This window comes from Rhagoletis zephyria, unplaced genomic scaffold (assembly GCF_001687245.7).
Source record: "Rhagoletis zephyria isolate East Lansing unplaced genomic scaffold, Rhagoletis_zephyria_1.1 Rzeph_scaffold_02429, whole genome shotgun sequence".
Taxonomy (NCBI): Eukaryota; Metazoa; Arthropoda; class Insecta; order Diptera; family Tephritidae; genus Rhagoletis; species Rhagoletis zephyria.
The window spans coordinates 15,453-23,581 of record NW_016159513.1 but is presented as its reverse complement, the minus strand read 5'-3'; the positions used below and the strand labels follow the sequence as shown (position 1 = coordinate 23,581).

Sequence of the window (8,129 nt, the reverse complement as noted above, 5' to 3'; positions counted from 1 at the left end):
GACTTCTACCACATTGTGGTAGATCTGCCACTTTTTTGAGCATCTACCGCATCTACCACACAAGGTCTGAAATCTACCACATATTCGCGTTTTTGAGTAGTTTTGTTTTTGCTCGAAATAATGTTCTTAATTTTAAGAGCAAAAATTGTCCAACACTAAACACTAACAACAGGAAGAATGGGAGGATAAAATAACCCATAATATAGTAAACTTTGTCAATATTAAATTTTTCGACAGGAAACGTGGTTTTATTGTGTTAAATTGCAAAATATATGATTTATAAAAAATAAATAAAAGCGAAAATGTTAAAAAAAGGCTATTTTTGTGAACGCATTAGGAAATTGAAGTGCATCTAAGGTTTCTGAGGCGTTGTTTACTTTTACTTGAGAATTGCCAAAATCGGCAAATCCCAAGTAGTGGTTTCTGGAACGTGCCACATTTGTTCGCTACATCGTGATGTGATAAAAAAAGAAAAGCTGGCAGCACTCCGCAAGGTTGCAGAAATCTTTCAAACTATGTGCGAAAAATATCTTGATATGGAAGGAACTGCTTTACACTGTCAAGCAAAAAAAAATTGCCAAAACTCAATGAAATTTCAAGCAACTTGAATCTTGCACTTTATTATACTAAAATTGATTTTTTGGGATTCTAATAAAAATGTTTGCTATTTAAGTGAAACCTTGCAGATTTTTTTTGAATTTTTGTACAAATTTTGATCCAAACATTTCCACATTTTTTTGAAATCTACCACATGTTTTCCAGATTCTACCACACAACATTTTTAAGTCCGATCACTGGCAACAAGTACCAGATTTAAAATATGCCCTGTTGAAAACAGCTGTGTGCCGTATATTTTAAATTTTTGCTACAACGTATAACTGTGAGTCTTTGTACTCTACAATGAAGTTCATAAAGTCAAAATACCGTTCACAATTAGTTGTATTTGTGTACCTGATAATTATTGAAAGTTATAAAAACTCTCGGCTTTTTGTGTTCGCGTATGCAAAAAACTTGCAAAGTAAGGGAAATTGAGGGAGCAAAATGACATTTAATTTTGAGGAAAATATGCTAGGAAAAATTTTTACCAACAGCAATTTGCTAACAGGAAAACTGCTGATCAAAAACAGCTAGCTAGAATTTACGTAAATCCGTAAGAAGTAAGTAATTGTTCGTCCTGCCCCTACCTGGCTACGCCCATGGCTGCTCGTCTAACTTGCAAGTTTCTGCAAATTTTCTGTGCGCGTATTATTTTGGATATTTTTCACTTGTGAGAGAACAGATGACATTTCGCCGGAATTTTGTTGTTGGACATTTTTTACTGGAAATTTTAAACGAACGTACCTATTGACTAAACATTTAAAAGAACTGTTACGAACGGCTTTAACTGACGTAAAACCAGATTTTGAAAATTTGGCCCAAGCGATCTTTTGAATTTTCTTTAGTATCTATCTACGTACATTAGAACAATATTAAAATTAATATTTTTCATTTCTAATAATAATTTTATTTAAAAATGAAATTTTTATTTTAGTTGATTTTTGTGGCTCTTTGTAGCATTTAGAATTCACATGTGGCTCTTTTCGGTCTCGGCCTTGCCCACCCCTGCCATATGGCAACACGGGACGTAATGTGAACTGTTCCTCTTTTTACCAAATTTTGATATGTTCGCTAGCACAAATTGACCCCGTGTTGCCATATGGCAACGCAGAATACCATCATGTATGAGATGGTGTAAACAAAAATCGTTTTTATGTAGTTTTGCAGGTGGTTAACTCATTCCATCTAGCTCTGAACTGCCTAATCATATTATCGTATATTTCATTGTACAAGTGTTGAAGTGGTATACAAATGTAGTTTGTCTGTTCCAGGGAAGACTGGTGGCGTTTTTTGCATTCTCATCTGCTACTTCATTACCCTAGATTTTCTTGTGACCGGGCACCCAATAGATATGTAGCCGTTTGTCAGCATCTACAATTGCCAATGGCTTCCCGGCTGGGAAAGACGGTTATGGATGAAATACTATATGAGGAAACTGCCTTAATTGCCGCCTGGAATAGGTTTAACTTTGAATTGATTGTGTTTCGAAAACCTCTGCTTGAAATATGCTGCAATGGTCAAGTAGCCTTATTGTCCGCCTGACTTTCAGTTCCCGGCAGTAAATTCCGGCACCCACTCCCGTAACCATTTTAGAGCCGTCCGTGAAAATGTTTAGGGATCTATGGCTAGGTTTCATTCCCTTGCGCCATCCCCGCTCCTCAATCGTTGTGCAAAAAGTTCGTTTCGCACTTAAAGCTAGGTGTCATGAAGTCTGTGCTGCTTGTGCTTCCCGCCCCAATTAAGCGGTGCCCCAAGGTTCTGAAATTTAATTTCCCTATGACCGTCAATCTATGTGCGGTTTTCGCAGCAGGTTTTTTTAAAGAGCAGCCACTAGGCGCTGAAACTTCTCCATCGGCCCGAGGCATAAGGACTTTTTTGCGGCATTCCAGCACACCAAAGTGCCATAGAGCAGTATTGGGCTGACAATTACTGTGTAGCAGCAATGCATCAGAGCAGGTGACAAACCCCAAGTGACTCCCAGCATTCTTTTACATGCGTTACTGGCCTTCTTCTCTCTTTCTTCAACATTGCGCATCCAGAGCAGCTTACTCTCCAAGACTACTCCCAAATACTTTGTGTGGTTTTTAACTCACAGCTCGATGCTAAATACCTAGCCTCAGGGATCTCCACACTGCGACCTAATCTTTTTGTGACTACACCAAAGAACGTAAATAACAAGAAGGGACAACTCGTTATAATTGTAGCGAAAGTGCGCAACAGGGGCGTGCCTTCTCTTTTGCCCTAGTGCGTTTTTTGATGGGATGAAAAGAGAAGGCACGCCCGCGCACTTTCGCCACAATTATAACGAGTTGTCCCTTCTTGTTATCTACGTTCTTTGACTACACCACTGACCCATACAAATGTACATAAAAACTTCGTTGTGCTGGTGAAGCATGTAAAACTATAGGACTAGTAGCCTGTGCAAAATGTGATGTATGTTTATGTATATATGCATATATTATCAATAAATGTATTAAAACTTATACAAAATGTTTCTATTATTTCATATTTTAACCAAATACTGTCTTCTAACAATCCATCTGGAATACGCCCCGTGTTGCCATATGGCAACCGCCGATATCGGAAGAACTATACTACTCCAAAAATTTTAGTCATATTTTTTCCTTTACTTTAACGCTACTTTTAACCTGTATATAGGTGAAACCAAAAAAAATCTAAAAAAGATTAATCTGGGACAATTTGGGTTAAAATTATATAACATGTTTATGGATGTTAAAAACAAAGGTTATTTACGTTATATAAAAATATTTCTTTAATCTGATGTTGGTGCCGCAGAACTGAACCGCTAAGGTACAATACTTTACAATTGCTGGCGTATGTCGACGACATCAACATAATCGGTAAAAACAATGGCTACGTCCAAAACGAATTTATACTGGGTGGTGTTACTGGCGAATTTAGATTTTCGCCGCGGTCCTTCTGAATGTCAAAATGATGTGTTTGTTTTAATATGGATTCGCCTTGTTTACAACAAAACACATCATTTTGACATGAAGAAGGACCGCGGCGAAAATCTTAATTCGCCAGTAATACCACCTTGTATAAATTCGCCTTGGCTACGTCTGTTCTGCCTGTTCGTGGTGAACGAGGACAAGATGAAGTATCTCCCGCCATCACACAAACAGGCAGAGCATGCGCGTCTTGGCATCCACGTCACTGTTGAAAATTCAAGTTTGAAAAAGTGGACGATTTCGTTTATTTGCAAACCAGTATTAACACCCATAATAATGTCAGCCTTGAAATCCAACAGAGAATCACTCTTGTCAACAAGTGCTACTTTGGACTGAGTAACTGCCATACCTAAACAAAAACGTTGGGCGGAGCGGTTTCTGACGCCTAAAATTAGCGCCGAAGTGCCATACCTAAACAAAAGCGTCAACGCTACGTCAAATGCAGAAATAACGCCAACAATAAATAAATAAACAAATAAATAAAATAAGCATAGGTTTGTTGGTGTGTAACACGAAAATGACAGTTTCGCCCTGCAGCCAACTTCAATACCTAACGCCCTGTCAAAATCGGATTTTCCAACCGCTCAGCGTTGGCGCCGCGTTATTTCGGTATGCTTCATACAAATTTTATAGGCGTGAGAATTTTTTGACAGCCAGACAACGCTGACGCTTCTGTTTAGGTATGGCAGTAAGCAATTGGGATGTAAAGTCCTCTCTCGTTGCACAAAATACTATATCTCTACTCTACTCTATATGTAAGTCTCTCACCATGCCTGTGTTGGTGTATGGCCGGAGCCATGGACAATGAAAACAAATGATGAAGCAGCTCTTGGAGTTTTCGATAAAAAGCTTTTGCGAAATATTTACGGGCCTTTGCGCGTTGACGGGGGCGAATACCGCAGGCGATTTAACAATGAGCTGTATGAGCTTTACAACGATATAAACATAGTGCAGCGAATTAAAATTCAGTGGCTCCGCTAGGTCATGTAATTCGAATGGACAGAAACGTTTCAGCTCTGAAATTATTCAACGCGGGTTGCGATGCTAGTAAGCAGGGATGGCGGCGATTAATCATTTGATTTTATAAATTGATTATTTTTGTCCAATTTGCGATTTAATTGCATCGTAGTTTTGTCTTTCATTAATCGATTATTAATCGATTAATTGTAAAATAATCGTAAAAATATTTTCAAGAAATATGAATTGAAGTTGTCTAAATTTACAAACAGCCGCAAGAATTGCTCAATTTCATAAAATGGTGTAAATATATAGTTGTGCTTGTAAGCCCATTGCAAAAACTACAAACCTAATGCTGAATTTCCACTAGGCATTGAAATGACAAAAAATGTGTTCCATTTTGCCATTTAATGTCTGGAGGAAATCCAACATTACGTTACAGAATCAAGCTGCACGAAGTTTTACATTTGAAAGTTCGCAAGAGTGCATTTCAATACTAGAACTATCCGAAATATGGCTCCCATAAAAGACCGACAATAACTAGTTAAAATTTTGTAAAACTATTATGAAATTTCATACGATAGACGATAAACGCTTGCAAGCGTATCGTATGAAATCAGTTCTCGAATTATCGTTTAAGTGCGCCCGATAGATGTTTTGTTGTGAATGACTGTATTTTTTGTTCACTTTTTATTATGAAGCATCATAAATTAGCTACACTAACTATCGGATTTCATACGAGAACATCGTTTCGTAATAGAGAATAACAGAATGCAAGCGGTTATCGTGCATCGTACGAATTCATAATAGGGAGGTTATTCATGAAACGTTTGGCAGGAAGCGGAGGAAGGAAGGAAGTTTTGCACACACACTTAAATTGGTTTGTAAAAACTCGCAGACCATTCCTGAACAGTGTTGTCGTTTGGAGCTAAAACGGTTGAAAAAAGGGCTAAAAAGGGCTAACTAATACTAATAGTACCTAAAATGAAGAGATAACTTTGTTTTAAGTTGAGCATTTATTGATGTAATGTTGTTTTTACATGTCCGCAATTGTTTTTGTTATTTCATGGCCTTATAACAATTATAGTCAACAATTTTTATTGAACTTGAGGCCGGTTTTAATGAAAAACTATTGTGGAAAAGCAACAATAATTTTTGAAAAAATGGTAGAAGCTATTTCGGAAATCACCACATTTCCTCATCAGACTTCTTACAGTGGGATTCGATTCAACGACCCAAGCTGACTCAGCCAGTTGCCTACGCACCGTGCTAAGTTCGCCTTGTAAATTCTTGTTGCTTTTTTCAACTTTTTCATTCGTAAAGCCAACTACAATCAAGCGCAGCTATTCCAGTGCTATTTAAACTTGATCATGTGGTTGTTGGTTTTTGTTAATAATTCAATTTTAATAAAAACAACGATTAAAGTTAAGTGCTGAAAAAACTTTTAAACCCAAAATTAGGTGCATGGTATACTTCGAATTTGTACCTATGGCACTTATAACACTTAAATGTATGCACGTCTTTATGTATATAAACTACCTGCAATTTCAGATACATTTTTGAATTGACCATAAAAACTCCGGCTACGAATCATTTTTTTCCAAATTTTTCTGAAAAGTTGTATTTCCTTTTCTCCTTAAAGGTAAAATTAGTAAGCTAAACACAAAATCCGCGCGATCGGAATAAGGATTTTCTTCTAATTAATTTTTGAATTCTTTAATCTAGATCCAAGAGTTTATGGCGGAATCTCTGTTTTCCCGTGGATACAAATGTATGTTTTTCCACTGCATTTCGAAATTTGTAATTTTATCAACGCTTAAGTTTTGGCTTTCCTTTTCTATCGTGGCCGCCTGAGAGAAAATACACCGTTTGAGCTTATCGGAGCTCAAACTACTGTCCGGTATTATTTGTGTGCTCCCGCGCGAAATAGAATAACATGAAGGTTTCGAAAATAGGCTGAGATCACCAAAGCCAAATAAATTTTAGTCAACACTTGTGCAAAGAAATTACAGATTCGTAATTTTAATATATTACTTAATACAACTTAAACTTTGTGGAGCTAAAAAAGTGCTAGATAATTTTGAAAAGACACAGTGCGTAGGCAACTGGCTGAGTCAGCTGGAGCGTCGGTTCGAATCCCGCTGAAGAAGTCTGATAAGGAATTGTAGTGATTTCCGAAAAATCTATCACTTCTACCATTTTTTCAAATTGCTGTTGCTTTTCCACAATAGTTTTTCATTAACGACGGCCTCAAGCTCAATAAAAGTTGTTGAATATAGTTTTGAAAAGAGCTAAAAAAAAGAACTAGGAGCTAAAGCCCAATTTCCGGAGCTAATTAGAAAAATAAAGAGCTAAATCTAGCTCCTAAAATACCAAAATGGCAACACTGCTCCTGAAGTAGATGCAATTTTAAAAAATATAAAGTATTTTTAAGAGCTTAAAGCGCGTTAAAGCAAATGACTCTCTTCCCAGAATGCAAGCGTCAGCAGGCATAAGTGAAGGAAAAATGTTCAAAGCAATATTAAACAATTAAACAATTAGAACCAATAAAAACAAGGTGGAATTATATCGTTGTTTAAAGTACAAAACCGCGTATCGTCGTTCTGCAAAACCGCGTAGCTAACATTTTTTGCCTAAAATTGGATTTGCTCACCGAAGCCTTTATTAACTCAAGCCTTATCCATTCGTGTTGAAATATATTAGTCAGAAATGCGATTGTTTATAAACGAGAGAACAATTTTGAAATATGAGTGTTTTTACTCTACAAAACAATTTACGGTTTTGCATTATCTTGATAAGGGGTTTTGTACTTTAAACGACGATATGCTTGAACGGTTTATAAAACTAGGTTCATACTACATCAGCCAAATTTGCTAGACACTCTGATTCTCCGGTAATGACAACTTCAATGGAAAAAAGATATTAAATGTAATAGAAATATTAAGGCTACTTAATACTAGAGTTCACTCTTTGATGCGAAAATGCGAAAGGCAAAAATTAGCATTTGTTTTGTTGCTTTTCTGTTCGCCTGTGCGAAACGACGCCATAACGGTGCCATATGTTTGTTGTAAAAAACTGCCGACTTTCGCAATTTCGCTCAAACGCACACAGTTTCGCATCAAAGAGTGAACTCTAGTATTAAGTATATGGAGAGCTTTAGAGGCAATGACAGTAATTGTGCTGTGGCGAAAAACGCACGACTTTAAGCCAAGTAATTCCGCTAGTGCATTGCGGTCGCGATCAAATAATTAAAATATTACCAAGGCAGCCCGTCGCCCAAAAATTAAGAGATGCCGTGTTGAAGTAATTTGACCGAAGGTTTGGCTCTATCGAACATTCTCTTTTTGTTACCTATATCAATTTTACTCGACCCAAGCTTCAAAAAAATTATTTCAAGGATCCGTCATTTTCCTCAGTAATGAAGTTCTTGCGAAATGAAATAATGTGCTCAGATGATCTTATAGAAACGCATTTGGGCCCCTCATAATTATTTTGTACACAAACAAAGGCGAAAAGATGATGATGGGTCCCCCACAAGATCAAATGTGTTTTTATTTAAATTTTTAAATCCCAGAACTAAAGCAGAATATCATCCACGCTTGG

The 8,129-nt window shown here is 36.9% G+C and overlaps 1 long non-coding RNA gene across 1 annotated transcript; it reads right to left on the bottom strand.

Moving 5' to 3' along the window:
- Window positions 1-6,140: 6,140 nt before the first annotated feature.
- LOC108366877 (uncharacterized) lies at window positions 6,141-6,430 on the bottom strand. Its single transcript, XR_001848169.1, has 2 exons — window positions 6,294-6,430; window positions 6,141-6,247 (listed from the first exon to the last, which is right to left on the bottom strand). It is a non-coding gene; the product is annotated as an uncharacterized LOC108366877 (long non-coding RNA).
- Between the last annotated feature and the right edge of the window lie 1,699 nt (window positions 6,431-8,129).